Below are 23,013 nucleotides of genomic sequence, written 5' to 3' on the forward strand. Positions count from 1 at the left end.
ATTCTTTTACAGCAAGCTCCAGTTTTTGACAACATCCCTGGTACTATGTCCGGTTTCGTGTATGAATTTCAAGTTAAACAGCACGACACGTTTAAAGCCAGACATTCTCCCATTCCATATATTCACAGAGAAGAAGTTAAGAAAGAATTGCAAGCTATGCTTGACCAAGGAATTATTGAACCGGCAGTTAGTCCGTACATAAACCCGCTCCATGTTGTTAAGAAAAAGGATGGTTCACTTCGACTCGTACGTGATTCGCGTCATGTCAACGACATTATTATTAATGAAACAGATCGCCCACAGACACTGGAAAAACTTTTACAGAAATTTCATGGTACTGCTATTTATTCCACATTAGATTTAAAATCGGGATTTTGGCAAATTCAGCTCCATCCTAACTGCAGAAAGTACCCAGCTTTTTTCTGTTTTGGTGATAGTTACCAATTTTGCAAATTACCGTTCGGTTTAACAATTTCTTCAGCAGCGTTTATTCACGGTTTGAATAATACACTTCCGACAGAACTTAAAGACAGAATCACTACATATGTAGACGACATCCTTATTGCAGAAGCTAACTGGTCTGAACACAATTTGATTCTTGAACAACTGTTGCAAACTTTTCGTGCACAAGGACTCACAGTTAATCCTAATAAATCACACTTTGGCAAGACTTCTGTAAAATTTCTTGGACATGTAATTTCAGCAGAAGGCATTGTACCTGACCCGGAAAAACTTCAATCTTTATGTGACATTACTGTTTCAACGACGAAAAAACAACTACGTAGCTTTTTGGGATTAATTAACTTTTACCATAAATTTATTCATTACTCTGCTTTAGACACTCCTAGATTATGCTACTTGACGGGTAAAAACGCTATTTGGTCCTGGGATAGCCAAGCACAGTCTGAGTATGTTAATTTGAAACATGCCTTGTTAAATGCATCACTTTTATCACACCCAGATCCTACCAGAAATTTTTCCATTGCCATCGACAGCTCTAACACCGTTATAGGCGTACACATTTTTAAGGAAATTGAAGACGGCACTACAGTAATTAAAAACATCACTTTTGCAAGTCGCATTCTGTCACCTGCTGAACGCAATTATTCTGTTACAGAACTTGAAACATTATGTATCGTATGGGCATTTACCAGATTTAGGCATTTTCTTTATGGAAGACAAACTACCGTTTACACAGATCATAGAGCTGTACAGTTTTTACTTTCCGCTAAATTTAAACATGACAGATTAAGCAGATGGAAATTTTATTTACAGGAATTTAATTTTACAATTGTTCACATTCCCGGTTCACAAAATATTGTAGCAGATGCATTATCCCGTTCTCTCAGCAACGACCAGCAAGACATCGCAACTAGCTTCTGCCAAGCAAATTCCAGCGTCATGTATATTCAGCGAGTTGCATTTGAAAATTTCATTTCGTCGTCATTACGAGACATAGCACAAGAGCAGAGAAAAGACAACGTATGGAAAGAAATTAAACACCTTTGGCAAGATAGGAATAACGTTACAATTAGAAACCATTATACTGTACGCAATAACATTCTGTTTCGCCGCTCTCACCCTGACAGCAACAATTGGTTATTATGCTTTTCTGACGAGCTTGTTAACAAATTAATTTGGTATACTCATCTAAGTTACGCACATTATGGAGCCAGAAAATGTTTTCTTATAGTGAGACAGAACTGTTATTTTGCCAACATGAAGAAACGTATTCGACCAGTTTTAGCGTCATGTAAATTCTGCCAGAAAGCTAAATCAGACAAGACTTCACATATTCCTCAGTTACATCCCATTGTACCGATGAAATTGAGACATATGGCGGCTGTAGATATTTTTGGACCGATTCCCAGATCTAATAGAGGTTTTTGCTACATCTTTGTCGCTATTAAGCTCACTTCGAAATTTGTTACCTTCACTCCGTTACGCAAAGCTAGTGCTAAATCTATTTCGAATGCATTTGTAAAACATTTTCTTTTTCATGTAGGGTATGTATTGAAAGTAATCTCCGACAATGGACCACAATTTCGATCTGTAATATGGACACGTATGTTACGAGCTAGAAACATTTCTCCGATCTTTACATCCAAGTATCACGCTTCTTCGAAGATTGGTAAACTATGTAGAATATCTTGCCATAAAAAACATATTGATTGGGATACACACATACTCTCATTCCAGGATGTAATTAACTCCATACCTAATGAATCAACTATGCTATCTCCGATGCTGTATTGAAAAATGTTGAATCACCTAACAAATTTAAAGAATTAGTATCCTTTCCTACATCTCGTCGGCTACGTCAACATGAAATAATCGACAGTGTACTCAACAACATTAAACGTGCCGCAGAGCGCCGTAGAAGAAAGCAAAAACGGGTTTGTACACGCCGTGACTTACACATGGGACAGCAGATATTAGTACACACACATTATTTATCCAACAGAGGAAAGAGTAGATGCAGTAAATTTGATCTTCTATGCGCAGGTCCATATAGAATTCGCGGCATTCCTCACCCCAATGCAGTACATGTCGAAACTTTGAGAACCAGAAAACCAACGGTAATCACCATACTTCCAATATTAAACCCTTAATTGAATGAACATACTTTATGATTTATCACACGGTAATGCCATTTCCAGATATTTCTATGACCACTTACTGATGATGATTATATTTTTACTTGGCAAGTGCCCAACAAGGCAAAGTTAGCAGGTCGCTTTTCTTGTTGATATATATCAGACCGTGCACATTTTCCATTCTTTTGACGTATATATGATGATTTTCCTATTGAAAGTAGAATTTTCTCTGTATGCACTATGAAATCTTTAAGATGTAACAAACACCAGTTGACTTGGATATTTTTCCTTATGATATCTCAATATCTTGACTATTCTACATTTTTTGCTACTACATTATGATATTTTGTGTACATTTTTGCACTTGAAAACTGTCTACATTTTTGACATAATAAGTTTTCTGTCACACTATGCTGTATGATTAGTTATATCACTAGAAACAAGCTTTTATTTAATGGGTATATGATTTAAATGCAAGGTATTAATCCTTATTCATCATTTTCAGAAAGCAATAACGTATAAAAGAAATAAATTAAACAAACCACAGTAGTTTACTATGAAATGGAAATTTCTCCATCGGAATAAACGAAAGAAAATGCAATACCTTGTCATGAAGAGTAAATGGATCAGAATTAACAAGCATTAACAAAAATATACTATACACATTGTATAATAGCAGTCTTAACCAATTATTTTTCTTTCAGAATACGAGGCGATTGATGCAGGCTGTCAGACAGAACTACACATGGTAATTTTAGTGATGAAATATGCTATAAGTAAGAAACTCTATAATATATGAAGTAATGAATGATAATGAATAGTTGTATGAGTAGAATGGTAATATGAATATGAATGATGAATAATGAAGTGTCATTTTTTTGCAGATGATAATAAATGATGATGAATAGTTATATGAAGAATATGGTAATATGAATAATGAAGATTTTCTTTGCAGATGATGATAATGATGAAGTTTGCATATTTTCTGTTTGTTAAGAAATGCCATGTAGTTATTTAAGTATTTGTTGCAGTTCCTTTTGACAGTATTTCTTATGTCACATAGTACAATGACTGAATGTTTTGGAAAAGACAGCTAGAGTACATACATATTAAGTCCACGTTTCATTACCTGTTAATTCGAAGTTTACTACTTTTGAGCATTATATACATTTTTTCTTGAGGTCAATAATCCATTTTGTATTTTTTCCAGGAGAAGCTTACCATGATATTAATATGCTATAAGCACTTAATTACTAAAACCTGTTCTAATACTTGCATTTTTTACTCAGTTGTGTGTATATTCATGAATGTGATCACATATACTCTACTTGTTTCATGACCTTGCTACAGCTGACTCATGACAAATGATGTTATTAATCCTTATTTCCAGTAATAAGTCAAAAGCAGATATTTTCATGCCCCAGCAATTGACTATCGATCCCAATGCAATGCATTGCTAGCACAAAAGAATTTTTATTACCAGTCCCAACTATTACCAGTATACAACTAAATAATGCTACCATTTTAAGCTATATTTGTAGTCCTAAATATAATCCAAGTTTCTCTGATGTATTGATTCCCTTATGTCTATGTATTATTGGACTAAACGCCTTGAATACTAGTTCCAATGTCTTACATTTTAAATATGTCTTATGTCACTTGCATGATATGTATAAACACTAGCAGCGTGATGCTACATGCAATAACTCTTGTATTGAATGATGACTTGTGAGTAATACTGAACGATGTTTTATTATACTGCATAAATGTTATGTCAATAATTGCCGTAATTAGATGACTTATGAATGATGTTATATAATACTCCATATATACTACATAAATGTTTAGTAACTGGCCAATGAATGCCAATGATTACTGTAATGAAATAACTTATGCATAAATGCTATGCTAATTATTACTGTAAGTAGATGACTTAAGAATAATGTTCTGTAATACTCCATACATACCACACAAATGTTTAGTAACTGGCCAATGAATGCCAATGATTACTGTAATGAGATGACTTACGAATAATGTTCTCTAATACTCCACAAATACTACATAAATGTTTAGTAACTTACAAATAATGTTCTCTAATACTCCATACATACTACATAAATGTTTAGTAACTGGCCAATTAATGCCAATGATTACTGTAATGGGTGTGTGTGTGTGTTGTTCTTAGCATACGTCAGGTTACGTTAGTTTATGTAGTGTGTAAGTCTAGTGACAGAATACTTAAGCAGTTTAGTCTGCCGCGGTGGCTGAGCGGTTCTAGGCGCTTCAGTCCGGAACCGCGTGACTGCTACGGTCGCAGGTTCGAATCCTGCCCCGGGCATGGATGTTAGTTAGGTTTAAGTACTTCTTAGGGGACTGATGACCTCGGAAGTTGAGTCCCATAGTGCTCAGAGCCATTTCAACCATTTTTTAACCTAAGCAGTTTGGTCCCTTAGAAATTCACGCACATACATTTGGCAAGCTCCGAGGGCTGGTGAGCGCCAGTGAAACAGCGGTTTCCGACAAAACATTCTATTAACATGTTTTATACAACGAAAATCGTCTTTGCCGTTCTCAGGTAACGCGCCGTGGTGCTCGCTCAGGCGTCGACGAGAAATGCTGGCCACAGCATCCAAACAGCTTGTGTAGTGTGCAGCAGTTCGGGTGCCTTTCCTGATAGCGAAGCAGCGTGGGGACGGGAGCAGGAACCAGTGCGGCGGCCTGCAGACGCACCGCAATGAATTAGAAAGCCTCAGCGCAATGGAAGAGGGACGCCCTGAGACCAGTACCCACAGCATCTTCCAGATGACGGCTGTCGTGAAGACGGAAGGTCAGGGCACCCACAGCACAAACAGCGTACAGCAATGAAGGCAGTACAGTACAAATGGAAGGCAGATCTCAGGCGTCGGTGCACCAAGTAGAAGATGGCAGCTTGTCGACTAGGCCCTTCGCCAGAGGAAGGCCACGTAGGTCCGCATCTTCTATCAGTCACGGCTGTTACATATCAGAAGCGATGAAGTCCAACAGCCGACAGGGTGCAGTCTCGCATTTCAAGTCTTCAGATAGGCGGCAGGCAGCACATCACTTTCGCCAGTGAGCCGTGTGTGGCTCGTGTTCGTGCCATCTCTTATTTAACACCCTTTTTTTACCATACTGCCGCCTCGTTATGTTAGTTTTCAATTACTGGTGTCACTGAGATTCTGCCTTGCCTGCCCGTGAGTGGCAGCAGAGACGCTTCTCGATATAGGCCCTGCCGTATTATCTTTGCTGGACTGCTGTTACTTCCTGGTCGTCGTGTGTTGACCAACGAGTTTGAGCGCGCCAGCAGTACAGTTCGGACCGGGCAATGAAGTCAGTTGGAGCACGCCAGAAGTTGAGTTCGGACCTGGCAGTCGGACACTTGGGACGCGGCAGAAGTTCGGTCGGGTTGGAGCGGCAGTGAGGTTCAGATAGCCATGACTCGCCCGACCGTTGCCGGCACACATGGCTCGGGACGGTCTTGGTTGATCGTCGGTTGGTCGTCTTACCGGATGACGTGTATTTGCTCGCCGATCGGTTATGGGTTGGCGGTGTGTGTCTCAACTCGTGGCTTGTCCTGGTGATTGCACAGTCACTGCTTTTAGCATTGGTCGCGTCCTTCGCCCGAGTGTTTGTGAAACTGTGTGCAGCCTGTGATGTTCACTGCCCAGTTATTTTAGTGCTCTCTCCGTGCTGACGTGTAGCAGTTGGTCAGTTGGTGCAGTCGCGTTGTAGCACCAGTGGGGTATCCAGCGCCAGGGAGGCGCGGATAGCCATCACTCGCCGATGATTGCCGACACACAAGATTTGAGTGGGGACGACTTTGGTTGATCGTCGGTCGGTCGTCTTCTCGGACGACCTATATTTGGCCGGCGATCGCTTATGGGTTGGCTGTGTGTGCCAACTCGTGATTCGTCCTTGTTTTGCTCAGTCACTACCGTTAGCATTGTCTAGTTCTTCCTGCAAGTGTTCGTGAAACTGTGTGTAGTTTGTGTGGTTTGACTGACAAGTTATTTAAAAGTTGTCGGCGTACTGGCTCTAAATTGGTCGGTTGGCGTTGGATCGTGAATGGTTGGGCCGACTGCCTGTCTCACACAAGCGTGCCTTAGTGTTTGAATTACAGGCCGATCCTCGAACATCTGAGCGCCCTTGGGTGTACTGCACGACTTTTTTTTAATTTGTTCTTGTTATTTGTACTTGTATGGTTTCTAGCCAATTTTTTTAAAAAATTAAAGTTGTTTTGCTCTTAAGGCTTTCAACCTAGTTTAAAGTACTGTTTCACGTAAGCCCTTTGGCATTTTAAAAATTTTAATGCTGTTGAATTTTTTTAGTCTTGGTCCTTCAGCCGATTTTGAGTTTGAGTTCTTTTGCTCTTAAAGCCTTCAGCCTAAATTAAAGAACTGTTTCACGTAAGGCCTTTGGTATTTACAAAAAAATTTAATGTTATGGAGTTTAAAGTGTTAGGCCTTCAGCTGATCTGAATTTAACTTGTTTACTTCAGCCTAACTAAAGAACTGTTTTAAGATAGGGCTTTCCTGTTAAATTTATGATTATGCTTGCGTTTTAAGTTATTGGCCTTCAGCCGTTTTTAAATTAAAGTGGCTTTCAGCAGGTAACTGTGTCCCAAGGATTAAAGCTGTGTGTTTTTCTTTTTCAATTTTTTGGGGATCTTGTAATGTTTGATCAAATAATAAAGTTGTACGTTCGATTGTAACTGACAGCCCTTATTTTGGCCCCTTTCCACAATTTATACTACCTGTCTTGTCCTGCGGGATTAGCAGGGCGTCTCAGCCAGCTTGGCTGATCTGTAATTAGCGAAACTGTCGTTACGTCGGGGTTAGTAACGCAGACGGAATGAGAACGAGCTATCCGAAACAGGGGTATTAAAAACTGGATAACACGTCGTTCTAACAGATTAGGCACCAACTTGCCCTAGTTTACACAGAGGCGTCAGCGGTCCTTTCCGCACCGTGGTGTCTCAAGTATAGACTTTTTCCTGTCGCTGCATTTATCACAGTACTTGCAAGCCATGGAGCGACGGAGCTCGGATGTTGCACGTTGCATTTTGTTACTCCGTATTGCAGAGTTTATAGAAAGGCGCTCTGGATATCGTTGTACTGCACCGTTTACACTCATTGCTATAGTTTCGCTGGCAACGGCTTTTCCGCAGTGGATACACGGTTCCCGTCAGATCACCGAAGTTAAGCGCTGTCGGCAATGGCCATCACTTGGATGGGTGACCATCCGGACCGCCATGCGCTGTTGCCATTTTTCGGAGTGCACTCAGCCTCGTGATGCCAACTGAGGAGCTACTCGACGGAATAGTAGCGGCTCCGATCAAAGAAAACCATCGTAACGATAGGGAGAGCGGTGTGCTGACCCCACGACCCTCCTATCTGCATCCTCAGCTGAGGATGACACGGTGGTCGGATGGTCACGATGGGCCACTTGTTGCCTGAAGGCGGAGTGCTATAGTTTCGTTCGTTGAGTAGCAAAGAGGTGCCCTGTGTTAGCAATACTGGCACACTTCGTGCTTCCTAGTTTACGGGTGTGATACATGGTGTGAGTTGGACTTAGTTCTTTTACCCTCTGTCGAGCAGTAGCTTCGAAAATTTATTAATGCATCCGAAAACAGGAAACCTATGGCCAACTCAAGTCTATCAGTATAAGTATTTAATATACTTTTGATTTATGTTACTTTTCTTATTCCTGTTGATTTTAAAATCTAATGGTTCTTATGTTCTGTTCCGTGTACAGGTCCTAATCTATATCAATTAACAGAACTGTAATCTTACAACAAAATAAAACGAACACTCAAACACCAAAACTGTCGCATTTAGCCAGGAAATGCATCGCAACTAGCGGCATCACGAGAATTGAAGCAACTAACGCAAGGTTAAATATAGAAAATAGACAAAATGTAACATTTATGGTAATATTCCGCGTGTACACAACTCTCAAGGAGTTCTTCTATTAATTCAAAACTTCATCTCTATTATTCTGATTCTGTACCATTCCCAGTAAAATTCGAGTGATAGCATCCATATCTCATGAATATACGGGGTGAGTCACCTAACATTACCGCTGGATATATTTCGTAAACCACATCAAATACTGACGAATCGATTCCACAGACCGAACGTGAGGAGAGGGGCTAGTGTAACTGGTTAATACAAACCATTAAAAAATGCACGGAAGTATGTTTTTAACACAAACCTACGCTTTTTTTAATGGAACCCCGTTAGTTTTGTTAGCACATCTGAACATATAAACAAATACGTAATCAGTGCCGTTTGTTGCATTGTAAAATGTTAATTACATCCGGAGATATTGTAACCTAAAGTTGACGCTTGAGTACCACTCCTCCGCTGTTCGATCGTGTGTATCGGAGAGCACCGAATTACGTAGGGATCCAAAGGGAACGGTGATGGACCTTAGGTACAGAAGAGACTGGAACAGCACATTACGTCCACATGCTAACACCTTTCTATTGGTCTTTTTCACTGACGCACATGTACATTACCATGAGGGGTGAGGTACACGTATACACGTGGTTTCCGTTTTCAATTACGGAGTGGAATAGAGTGTGTCCCGACATGCCAGGCCAATAGATGTTCAATGTGGTGGCCATCATTTGCTGCACATAATTGCAATCTCTGGCGTAATGAATGTCATACACGCCGCAGTACATCTGGTGTAATGTCGCCGAAGGCTGCCACAATACGTTGTTTCATATCCTCTGGGGTTGTAGGCACATCACGGTACACATTCTCCTTTAACGTACCCCACAGAAAGAAGTCCAGAGGTGTAAGATCAGCAGAACGGGCTGGCCAATTTATGCGTCCTCCACGTCCTATGAAACGCCCGTCGAACATCCTGTCAAGGGTCAGCCTAGTGTTAATTGCGGAATGTGCAGGTGCACCATCATGCTGATACCACATACGTCGACGCGTTTCCAGTGGGACATTTTCGAGCAACGTTGGCAGATCATTAATTAAAAACGCGATGTATGTTGCAGCTGTTTGGGCTCCTGCAATGAAGTGAGGACCAATGAGGTGGTCGCCAATGATTCCGCACCATACATTTACAGTCCACGGTCGCTGTCGCTCTACCTGTCTGAGCCAGCGAGGATTGTGCACGGACCAGTAATGCATGTTCCGTAGATTCACTGCCTCGTGGTTTGTGAAACCCGCTTCATCGGTAAACAGGTAGAACTGTAACGCATTCTCTGTTAATGCCCATTGACAGAATTGCACTCGATGATTAAAGTCATCACCATGTAATTGCTGATGTAGCGACACATGAAACGGGTGAAAGCGGTGACGATGCAGTATGCGCATGACACTACTTTGACTCAGTCCACCGGCTCTCGTAATGTCCCATGTACTCATGTGTGGGTTCATGGCAACAGTAGCTAACACACCAACTGCACCCGCTTCTCCTGTGACGGGCCTGTTACGGACCCGTTTGCGTGCTACGACCATACATGTTGCATACAGTTGACGGTAGATGTTTTGCAATGTGCGGCACGTTGGATGCTCTCTGTACCGTTCTGCATACACCCTGCAGGTTTCAGCTGCATTTCGTCGACACTCGCCATAGATGAGTATCATCTCCGCCTTTTCAGAGTTCGAATGCACCATGGTCGCAGTTCCTACAACACTACACTGTCACAGACGTCTGGTAACACGGTGTACTACAGTTGGTCTGCGTGCGGAGACGAATGCAGAATAACAATAGCAGCAAGCGCTACATGCGGACACTGCGACAGCTAGACCAAACCACAACAGTGCACTACAGCCACACTCGTAAACACGGTCGTCATCGTAAACATGTCCCTGCAGATGCTGCTCGCCGACCGAGGCCCGTGTTTGTTACAACACGCAACTGAACGTCGGAGGTTTCAAGCGTCAACTTTAGGTTACAATATCTCCGGATGTAATTAACATTTTACAATGCAACAAACGGCACTGATTACGTATTTGTTTATATGTTCAGATGTGCTAACAAAACTAACGTGGTTCCATTTTAAAAAAACGTAGGTTTGTATTAAAAAACATACTTCCGTGCCGGCCGCGGTGGTCTCGCGGTTCTAGGCGCTCAGTCCGGAACCGTGCGACTGCTACGGTCGCAGGTTCGAATCCTGCCTCGGGCATGGATGTTTGTGATGTCCTTAGGTTAGTTAGGTTTAAGTAGTTCTGAGTTCTCGGGGACTGATGACCTTCGAAGTTAAGTCCCATAGTGCTCAGCGCCATTTGAACCATACTTCCGTGCATTTTTGTATGGTTTGTATTAAACAATTACACTAGCCCCTCTCCTCACGTTCGGTCTGTGGAATCGGTTCGTCAGTATTTGATGTGGTTTACGAAATATATCCAGCGGTAACGTTAGGTGACTCACCCTGCATATTTTACTTGCTTAAAATCCAATGATTTTGTGGAACTGTGTAGAATTTGAATAGCCGTGTCCCATGTCGGTTCCAGTTCAGTTTTACGAAAATTATGAACTTCACATAAGTTATTTCCTAGCAAATGACTCCATCTATACTGACGACAAGTAAAACATCATTTGCAATTACGCTTGAATCTACCTATGATTTTAGACTCCTCTGAAAATATATGTTATTTCATCCTTACCCTCATCAATTACAGGATGAATATTCCCTGTCGTGTGAATAGCAGCTATGTCGTCATCATGCGCCGCGCCTGCCGGTGTGGCCGAGCGGTTCTAGGCGCTTCAGTCTGGAACCGTGAAACCGCTTCAAATGGCTCTGAGCACTATGCGACTTAACTTCTGAGGTCATCAGTCGCCTAGAACTTAGAACTAATTGAACCTAACTAACCTAAGGACATCACACACAACCATGCCCGAGGCAGGATTCGAACCTGCGGCCTAGAACCGCAAGGCCACTCCGGCCGAAACCGCTTCGGTCGCAGGTTCGAATCCTGTCTTGGGCTTGGATGTGTGTGATGTCCTTAGGTTAGTTAGGCTTAATTAGTTCTAAGTTCTAGGGGACTGATGACCACAGATGTTAAGTCCCATTGTGCTCAGAGCCATTTGAACCATCATGCGCCGCCTGTGTAGCCGAGGGAGCTAACGTGTGCACTTCTGCCGTGTGCTAGTAACCAAACGGAATGCTGCTTATTAAGATATTTTGATCACCAATATTAGGCCCGCAACTACATCACAGGAGGTGGCGTCACGTTCCGATCCTCCAGACACTGTGCCACTACCCTGTATTAAATTACAAACCGCAGTGTCTTGTGGACAGGGAGATGTGACACTGCTGACGGCGATCCGACTGTCGGATGGGCCTTTAAGCCCGGCGACCTCCTTGGTGTTATTAGAGAGTAGTAGACTATGTGCCGGCAGCAGATATCGCACACTCCTTTCAATCATCATCATACAACACAAACATGACACCACACTACACACACATCCTTCGTATTGATCCACACTTACTTTTTAGATTCAACCCTCATCACTGAATGCAGAGGATTAAAGCTCTTTCCACCCTTCGAGGTCTCCCGACCAATACCGCGGTTCGATTCGTTCCTTCTATACCGTCATCACGATCGAAGAATCAGTCTCCTTCTTGCAACAACGCCTTTGGTTTTGAGTGAGTAACGTCGTCTGTAATGGTTTCAAAGTGGTTACCAGTTACATTTAGTTTCATTAATAACCACGACATGTCACTAGAAGCACACTACAACCCCCACGGTCTTTTAGGTCTAGCCCGCTGTTTACTTTGCACGGTACCTCTGGCGTTCCCGAAACATAAAATTTCTCAGGAAACGACGCAAAACACATGAATCACTGGAGAGTTTCTCTCATGTTTCACTATGTTAGGTGGCTTCAGCGTTCCATATAGCCTTTCATTGTGGTTGTCTGGTTTTCCACTTAAATGGAAGGTAGCCTCGTCACTGAACATTAAACGTGAAAGAAATTTGTTATCTTCCATCTCCAAACCATCAATGAATTCACAGTGTTCTATACGTTGGTGTTTATCACCATCATGAAAGGATATTAGCAGCTGAGTCCTGTGCGGTTTGAAACGCAATCGTAACCGCAAACCGTACCAGACAGGTACATGAGAGTGACTGACTCTCGGTTGGAACTACACGGAATACGTGAGAACTCTGAAGTTGAAGGAGTAAACAAGGATGACCTGTGGATTTCGTCTTTAGTAAACAACCAATGTCTTCATACTGCTGGTCTCACATAGGCTCGACGCACTTTGGGCAAGGCACGAGCAAGTGAGCTAGCAGCACTAGCGAGACCTCCCCAACAAACTTACCCCTGCTGTCAACTAATAACTAGCGCTAAGGTAAACTTAGAATGGGGGAAAATTAACTCCCTATTAAAATTGTTTATAATGATTTTAATACTTAACCAATTTTCTTGAAACAAAAACAAATTCAAACAATGGTAGAATTCTTATGCACTGCTAAAATTCAAAACAATCACCACAATTATCTGCAGTTTCCCTTAATGGACAGCGATGTTTGTGACAGACTTCTGCAGATAATCCAGCGGTACGTTTGCAAAAACTTGGCAAAGTCGCTCCTGCAATTCATCAACAGTTTTCCGTTTTGTGTGGACAGGATATGCAAAGTGAGGCAAGGTCTCATCCTGTAACAGTGCCATGTCAATAAAGTACCGAGAACATAATTTTTAAGCATATCAAAGTACTGTTCTGCATTCAATGAGGTTATGGGCCCACAGCTTTCATGGATGTTATTCTTAACACACTGTGCAGAATATTGGATTGTTCAATGACCACCCTCAGTTCCTCTGTTGCCCAATAATAGCAATTGTTCACAAAAAGCCCCAACATGAACACCGCTATATCTGACCACAGCATATTACCGAAAATATCGGCCCAGTCTTCTTACCAAGCAATCATCATGTCCCCAAGTTCCAATCGATGATCGCAGTCCTCCGGCGATAATTTCGATCAGTTGTTGTTGTTGTTGTTGTTATGGTCTTCAGTCCTGAGACTGGTTTGATGCAGCTCTCCATGCTACTCTATCCTGTGCAAGCTTCTTCATCTCCCAGTACCTACTGCAACCTACATCCTTCTGAATCTGCTTAGTGTATTCATCTCTTGGTCTCCCCCTACGATTTTTACCCTCCACGCTGCCCTCCAATACTAAATTGGTGATCCCTTGATGCCTCAGAACATGCCCTACCAACCGATCCCTTCTTCTGGTCAAGTTGTGCCACAAACTTCTCTTCTCCCCAATCCCATTCAATACTTCCTCATTAGTTATGTGATCTACCCATCTAATCTTCAGCATTCTTCTGTAGCACCACAATTAGAAAGCTTCTATTCTCTTCTTGTCCAAACTATTTACCGTCCATGTTTCACTTCCATACATGGCTACACTCCAAACAAATACTTTCAGAAATGACTTCCTGACACTTAAATCTATACTCGATGTTAACAAATTTCTCTTCTTCAGAAACACTTTCCTTGCCATTGCCAGTCTACATTTTATATCCTCTCTACTTCGACCATCATCAGTTATTTTGCTCCCCAAATAGCAAAACTCCTTCACTACTTTAAGTGTCTCATTTCCTAATCTAATACCCTCAACATCACCCGACTTAATTCGACTACATTCCATTATCCTCGTTTTGCTTTTGTTGATGTTCATCTTATATCCTCCCTTCAAGACACCATCCATTCCATTCAACTGCTCTTCCAAGTCCTTTGCTGTCTCTGACAGAATTACAATGTAATCGGCGAACCTCAACGTTTTTATTTCTTTTCCATGGATTTTAATACCTACTCCGAATTTTTCTTTTGTTTCCTTTACTGCTTGCTCAATATACAGATTGAATAACATCGGGGAGAGGCTACAACCCTGTCTTACTCCCTTCTTAACCACTGCTTCCCTTTCATGTCCCTCGACTCTTATAACTGCCATCTGGTTTCTGTACAAATTGTAAATAGCCTTTCGCTCCCTGTATTTTACCCCTGCCACCTTTAGAATTTGAAAGAGAGTATTCCAGTCAACATTGTCAAAAGCTTTCTCTAAGTCTACAAATGCTAGAAACGTAGGTTTGCCTTTCCTTAATCTTTCTTCTAAGATAAGTCGTAAGGTCAGTATTGCCTCACGTGTTCCAACATTTCTACGGAATCCATCGGAACAATTCCTACTACGCGGCGAGTTCAATTCCGCGAGATGCCTCCTATCTTTGTGACTTCTGAGGACTTCAGGTGAAGATTTCGTCAACCAATTGCACATTATCCACCATCCTGCATTTTGAGGGTCAACGACTAGTTCTAACATCTCATACGAACCTGCGTCCATGAGATTTGAGTGTCAAATCCTTATGGTATTTGTATCTACCCGGCACGAGTTCCTTCACAAATCGCCACCATCTCTGTACTTTATGCCATGGATCACCACACTTCCCACCGGGACGTCAACTGTGCCCACTTAAGCAAGGACAGACGTTACGCCATAGTCTGTAAATGATATGTGCAATCACATAATTAAGATAAACACATAAAAAAATTTTTTTCATCACCCTGGTTCTCAGAACTCCTGGAGATAGACGGTGACTATGGATATTGTATCAGAGACACAGTCCCTTTGACTGTTCAGGGATGTCACTGAACCTGCCCAAAGATGTAAACAAGCATGCATGAGCAGCGCCTATTAGACAGATGGCGTCCGACAGCCGATCAGTTCCAGCCATTCCACCAGGAGGGAGGTAAACGGCTCGGGTTGTCTGTAGTTCAACCATATTTACACGGACAAAACTGCAGTCCGCATTGTTACTTTGTGCCAGGAAGGGTTCAACAAGGGAAGTGTCCAGGCGTCTCGGGGAGAACCAAAGCGATGTTGTTCGGACATGGAGGAGATACAGAGAGACAGGAACTGTCGATGACATGCCTCTCTCAAGCCGCCCAAGGGCTGCTACTGCAGTGGATAACCGTCACCTATGGATTATGGCTCGGAGGAACCCTGACAGTAACACCACCATGTTGAATAATGCTTTTCGTGCAGCCACAGGACGTCGTATTACGACTCAAACTGTGCGCAATAGGCTGCATGATGCGCAACTTCACTCCCGACGTTCATGGCAAGGTCCACCTTTGCAACCAGTGCGGTACAGATTGGCCCAACAACATGCCGTATGGACCGCTCAAGATTTGCATCACGTTCTCTTTACCGATGAGTCTCGCATATGCCTTCAACCAGACAATCGTCGGACACGTGTTTGGGGGCAACCTGGTCAGGCTGAACGCCTAAACGCCTGAGCAGCGAGTGCAGCAAGGTGGAGGTTCCCTGCTGTTTTGGGGTGGAATTATGTGGGGCCGATGTACGACGCTGGTGGTCATGGAATGCACCACAATGGCTGTACGATACGAGAATGCCATCCTCCGACCGATAGTGCAATCATATCAGCAGCATATGGGCGAGGCATTCGTCTTCATGGGCGACAATTCGCGCCCACATCGTGCACATATTATGAATGACTTCCTTCAGGATAACGACATCGGTGGTCTTGAGTGGCCAGCATGTTCTCCAGAAATGAACCCTATCGAAGATGCCTGGGATATATTTAAAAGAGCTGTTTATGGACGACGTGTCCCACCAACCACTCTGAGGGATCTACGCCGAATCACTATTGAGGAGTGAGACAATCTGCACCAACAGTGCCTTGATGAACTTGTGGATAGTATGCCGCGACGAGTGCCGGCATGCATCAATGCAAGAGGACGTGCCACTGCGTATCTGAGGTACCGGTGTGTACAGCAGTCGGAACCACTACCTCTGAATATTTCACTGTATGGTGGTACAACACGCAATGTGTCGTTTCCATGAGCAACAAAAAGGGTGGAAATTGTATTGATCTCTATTGCAAATTTCTGTACAGTTTCCGGAACTGTCTGAATCGATGTGATGCAAAACTATTTTTTATGTGTGTATAATGTAATAAAATTTACTTTTGTAAGGAACATTTTTTGTTTTACGAAAATTAGTTAAGTTATAAAAAAGTTATAAAGAATTTTCAATAAGGAGTTCATTCTCGCTCACCCTGTAGTTTTTTATGCCTAACTAAAAGTGTACCATAAGCTCTTATTTTCATTCAGTACAGTCTTCTAAAATCGGATGATTTTCTCTGAAGTAATTAGGTTCATGCCCTTACCAATGACGTACAACTATCGAAATGAGTTACCGTTTTGCATCTTCCGGTAGTACTGCCCCGTCGGTGAACACGAAGCTACCTTCGGGCTGGTCGCTGAGAATGTGGGGCGGTCGAAACGCCTGGTGATCGTGTACAAACTTTTGGTGTCCTCTGGTTTGCCTCTTTCCGAACAGCGACTGACCTTTGCCTATGTTGCGTTAGAGATATGGGATGACAGTGACAGATCGCCAAAGGTGCTAAGCGGCTTAGGACCATTACGCAGTCACACTATTGGCTGCTGGTGCGGGTGTTTCATCGGATGCACATGGGTGCCGTGCTGTGCTGCAGCAGATAAGCTGGGGCAGTTGCCATTAAGGCTGATATACTGCCACACACTACACAGAATGTGGGCCCTATGAAAACGCGCGTTACCGGGAAATACCAGCGATATATGTCCTACTTATAACACAGAGCTCGCTACAAAATCCGTAGTGAAAAATTAAAATCAGTTGTAGAAAGGGTGAAATCATGACAATATTAGTCGGAAAAAAGAGGCAATGTTTCAACGGCGGATTGAAAATTTCATCATTTCTCGGGTACGGATCTAGGACGGCAATACTTCTTCCAGTATTTCAGTTACAGACGTTGTCTATTCATCTATGCGCCTTGGAGAGGCCGCACGATTCACAGCCGAAATACCACAAGGAGGACTGTTCGTCTCCCGGATGCACATAGTTTTGGAGATCACCTTTTTCAACAAACAAGAGACAGACAAAGCTTTTAAAAAATGGTTCAAATGGCTCTGAGCACTATGGGACTTAACATCTGAGGTCATCAGTCCCCTAAAACTTAGAACTACTTAAACCTAACTAACCTAAGGACATCACACACATCCATGCCCGAGGCAGGATTCGAACGTGCGACCGTAGCAGTAGCGCGGTTACGGACTGAGCGCCTAGAACCGCGAGACCACCAGGGCCGGCCAAAGTTTTTAAAAACAGTCTTACTGTAATCTATTATACTTAAAGTCGTACTCTACCAAAACTATAGTTCGGTAGTTTTGGTACAGGACATAAATGATATGGTAAGTGGTAGGATTATCGGTAGCATTGGTAGCACTGCTAGGGAAACAAACATGAATAAATGTGAGAGAAGGAGACTGGGAGCTGACGATTTCTCTTTGTTATTTCTATGTTTTGCACATAATTAGAATTGCAGATCGTTCAGTGTTTGCCCACTGTGTACTTTATATTCTTAAAAATTTAAATTGCATTTATAAGTAATAAAAATTAACAGATCTCGTAACGTCTACACTTTTATGCAAACAAAGCAATTACTTTTGATACAAGTACAGTTTACATGCAAAAAATAAAGAGATCTGGATAATTATTTTTGTAGTACTGTGCTCAGTAGAATATTCTTCATCATGATGAAGGGCAAGAGTTGCATGTTTTTATTGATAACTGAGAAAGTTGCTTATGAGTAACAGAAACATGTTTTATATAAGCTCGACGAACTACTGAGGTGACATTAGATATGTTTCTGTTCCGATTTTTTAAAGTATGCCTTTTTCAGGGAGTTGCGTTTTCTAGTCCTATATAATAAACCTGTAACTTTTTTAATTTACTGCAACATCCCTCTGTTTCACGTTACAATCATTTTTTAATAAAACCTGAATTAGAAATTTACGATTTCCATTTTACTATAAACAACCATTCTTTACCAACAGACGGGAGCATAGCTATTTGGAACAAAAATGTTTCGTAGGTTACGCTTCTGGTTTTCAGGGGAATGTAGTAAGACACTGGCCGCATATGCACACAAAGCGATCGGAATGAGGTAACGCCTTATAGATATGCAAAACAGCAAAACGTATATCGGAGCAACACGTAACTGCATTAAATTTCCCACAAAAAGGTCCTGTTCATTTTTCTTGTAGGACTAATACATCATGTGATCAAAAGTATCCGGACACTCCCAAAAACACACGTTTTTCATATTAGGTGCATTGTGCTGCCACCTGCTGCCAGGTACTCCATATTAGCGACCTCAGTTGTCATTACACATCATGGGAGAGCAGAATGGGACGCTCCTTGGAACTCACGGTGGTCAGGTGATTGGGTGTCACTTGTGTCATACGCCTGTATGCGAGATTTCCACACTCCTAAACATCCCTAGGTCCACTGTTTCCGATGTGATAGTGACGTGGAAACGTGAAGGGACACTTACAGCACAAAAGCGTACAGGCCGACCTCGCCTGTTGACTGACAGAGACCGCCGACAGTTGAAGAGTGTCGTAACGTGTAATAGGCAGACATTTATCCAGACCATCACACGGGAATTCCAAACTGCATCCGGATCCACTATGACAGTTAGGCGGGAGTTTAGAAAACTGGGATTTCATGGTCGAGCGGCTGCTCATAAGCCACACATCACACCGGTAAATGCCAAACGACGACACGCATGGTGTAAAGAGCGTAAACGTCGGACAATTGAACAGTGGAAAAACGTTGTTTGGATAACGAATTACGGTACACAACGTGGCGATTCGATGGCAGGGTGTGGGTATGGCGAATGCCCGGTGAACATCAGCCAGCGCGCGTAGTGCCAACAGTAAAATTCGGACGCGGTTGTGTTATGGTGTGGTCGTGTTTTTCGTGCAGGGGGACTGCACCCCTTGTTGTTTTACGTGGCACTATGACTGGACAGAACTACATTGATGTTTTAAGCACCTTCTTGTTTCCCAATGTTGAAAAGCAATTCGGGGACGTCGACTGCATCTTTCAACACCATCGAGCACCTGTTCATAATGCACGGACTGTGGTGGAATGGTTACACGATCGTAACATCCCTGTAATCGACTGGCCTGCACAGAGTCCTGACCTGAATCCTATAGAACACCTCTGGGATGTTTTGAAACGCCCACTTTGTGCCAGGCCACACAGACCGACATCAATACCTTTCCTCAGTGCAGCACTCCGTGAAGAATGGGCTGCCATTCCCCAAGAAAGCTTCCAGTACCTAATTGAAAGTATGCTTGCGAGAGTGAAAGCTGCCATCCCCCAAGGCTAATGGTGGGCCAACACCATATTGAAGTCCAGCATTACTGATGGAGGGTCCGGATATTTTTGATCACATAGTGTAGCTTGTGCGCAGCGAGCGAAACAATATGAAAATATTGCGTGTGGTTTCGAAGGTGTTCCATGTTGCATAAAATCCGTTGGTAAGGGCACTTTTATCACCCTGTATAAACTTCTATCCAGGAGCCAAGAAATCCAGAAGGAAGCTGACATTAGCAGTAGGGAATCGCCTGTGTCACTGCGTCTCGTTCTGTCGACGCCTCCGCTGGCCCTCACAGTGGGAAGAACACTTGGACTTGAATGGCTGTTCTGATGCTTGTCCGATAATGTTGATCGAGATTTTTCACCTTTTCCCAAAATCGATTAAGGCAAATGCCGTCATGCTGCCTTTGAAAACTTGTGCTGAGTCTGTAACGACGCTGCCGGCGTTGGAAAGGTAAGAATAGATTCTCCTTCCTAGCGCGCTTCCCCCCCCCCCAACCCACCCCCCTCCCACCGCTTGCCTCTTTCCGATGAGGCGAGTACTGAAAGCAACTGGAGCATGACACAGTTACTGACGCATAAGATTCTGTTTCTACGCTCATTTTCTTTACCTATCATGTTTCCCAAAGTATATTTATAGTGACATGGTTAGGTCAAAGGGCCCTGAACTGTTTGTAATTTGGCAAAAGCTGATATTTCTTATGTTATTACGAAAAGAAGTTTCATCTACGCTCACGTGACAGAAACTCATTGAAAGACCACATGACGAATGTGTAATAACTTTCTTCTCTTAAAACGCCATTGGCGTGAGCATTATTTTCAGAAACTTTTGTACCGGTTTAAAAGTTTATTTGCCACTACAGTAGTGAAGCTACAGTCACAGTATGAAATTTATTTCTTTGAAAAGGAAGGATTACATTACCGGTTTCGACGAACTACGTCGTCATTTTCAAATATAGCTCGACCGTTACGGTCGCAGGTTCGAATCCTGTCTCGGGCATGGATGTGTGTGAGGTCCTTAGGTTAGCTAGGTTTAAGTAGTTCTAAGTTGTAGGGGACTGATGACCTCAGATGTTAAGCCCCATAGTGCTCAGAGCCATTTGTACCATTTTTTTCCAAATGTAAAAATAGCAGATAGAGAATATATAACGGGAACTATGACCATACATCTGCCAAAAATTACGAGAAACAATGACATCAGGCAACTGAGGTAATGGTGGCACAACCAATTCACTACAAATTGTGCCTATGCCTGCCCTAACGTTCATTCCCTGTCATAATGCAGAACAGATAAAAATTACATCATGGCGAAATTTGCCAAGATTTCCTGCAATGTGTCCTGCTGTGACACAAAGATTGTATGGCTGATATAAATTCATACTCCTGTAAATTAAATAAATATATATATATATATATATATATATATATATATATATATATATATATATATATATATATATATATATATACACTCCTGGAAATGGAAAAAAGAACACATTGACACCGGTGTGTCAGACCCACCATACTTGCTCCGGACACTGCGAGAGGGCTGTACAAGCAATGATCACACGCACGGCACAGCGGACACACCAGGAACCGCGGTGTTGGCCGTCGACTGGCGCTAACTGCGCAGCATTTGTGCACCGCCGCCGTCAGTGTCAGCCAGTTTGGCGTGGCATACGGAGCTCCATCGCAGTCTTTAACACTGGTAGCATGCCGCGACAGCGTGGACGTGAACCGTATGTGCAGTTGACGGGCTTTGAGCGAGGGCGTATAGTGGGCATGCAGGAGGCCGGGTGGACGTACCGCCGAATTGCTCAACACGTGGGGCGTGAGGTCTCCACAGTACATCGATGTTGTCGCCAGTGGTCGGCGGAAGGTGCACGTGCCCGTCGACCTGGGACCGGACCGCAGCGACGCACGGATGCACGCCAAGACCGTAGGATCCTACGCAGTGCCGTAGGGGACCGCAGCGCCACTTCCCAGCAAATTAGGGACACTGTTGCTCCTGGGGTATCGGCGAGGACCATTCGCAACCGTCTCAGGACTACATCCAGCATCTCTACGATCGTCTCCATGGGAGAATAGCAGCCTGCATTGCTGCGAAAGGTGGATATACACTGTACTAGTGCCGACATTGTGCATGCTCTGTTGCCTGTGTCTATGTGCCTGTGGTTCTGTCAGTGTGATCATGTGATGTATCTGACCCCAGGAATGTGTCAATAAAGTTTCCCCTTCCTGGGACAATGAATTCACGGTGTTCTTATTTCAATTTCCAGGAGTGTATAATTAAATATTGTCATGGCGCAAACTCCTATATTATAACCTCACCGTAAGTGTATCAAGCACAGCAAGCTTCCATATGGAATGCACCACATAATTGTACTATGTTCCAAAAAAAAAAAAAAGGGTCTCAGAACACAGAGTATTTTCATATGGACCTGACCTCTACTAACTTGCTAGCATAACATTGCTCCATTTGCCTGGTAGCCCTTTCTGTCACTACAGGGCAAGAATGTAGTATAGAAACACAAGAAACAAAACAGGGTCTACATAATGTACAATAACAGGCGCTAGATGGCGCCACTGTCAAGTCTTAAGAAAACTAGTCTCTAGTTGAAATGTGAACACAAACTGAACTCTGGTACACAATCCAGAAAATTAGTATACATCGTTCACAGATTTAAAATTAGCTAGCACAGCATAGTCAATAAGACATGACAACAAAGAAACAAAATTTCGACTCAATACAGTATTATAACAACGAAAATATTGTTGTACACACGTTACAAAATGACAATCTCATCTTTCAATTAGAATTCCAATTTCCGCGAGCTGGATGATGGAGCTGTGGACTGAAGATTATGAACAGTACGTTCTCCAGCGCTCTCTGGCTTTTCGTACAAACTATTTTCATAATATTTAAAAAGGCTATGTTATCCAAAAATCACGCCCGGGTTCCCGGGTTCGATTCCCGGCGGGGTCAGGGATTTTCTCTGCCTCGTGATGACTGGGTGTTGTGTGCTGTCCTTAGGTTAGTTAGGTTTAAGTAGTTCTAAGTTCTAGGGGACTGATGACCATAGATGTTAAGTCCCATAGTGCTCAGAGCCATTTGAACCACTTTTTATCCAAAAAAAAAAACCGAATAATTAGAGCCGCCGCCCCACAGCAGATGTCTTTTACTGCGTTCA

Source organism: Schistocerca cancellata, chromosome 1 (genome assembly GCF_023864275.1).
Source record: "Schistocerca cancellata isolate TAMUIC-IGC-003103 chromosome 1, iqSchCanc2.1, whole genome shotgun sequence".
Lineage (NCBI taxonomy): Eukaryota > Metazoa > Arthropoda > Insecta > Orthoptera > Acrididae > Schistocerca > Schistocerca cancellata.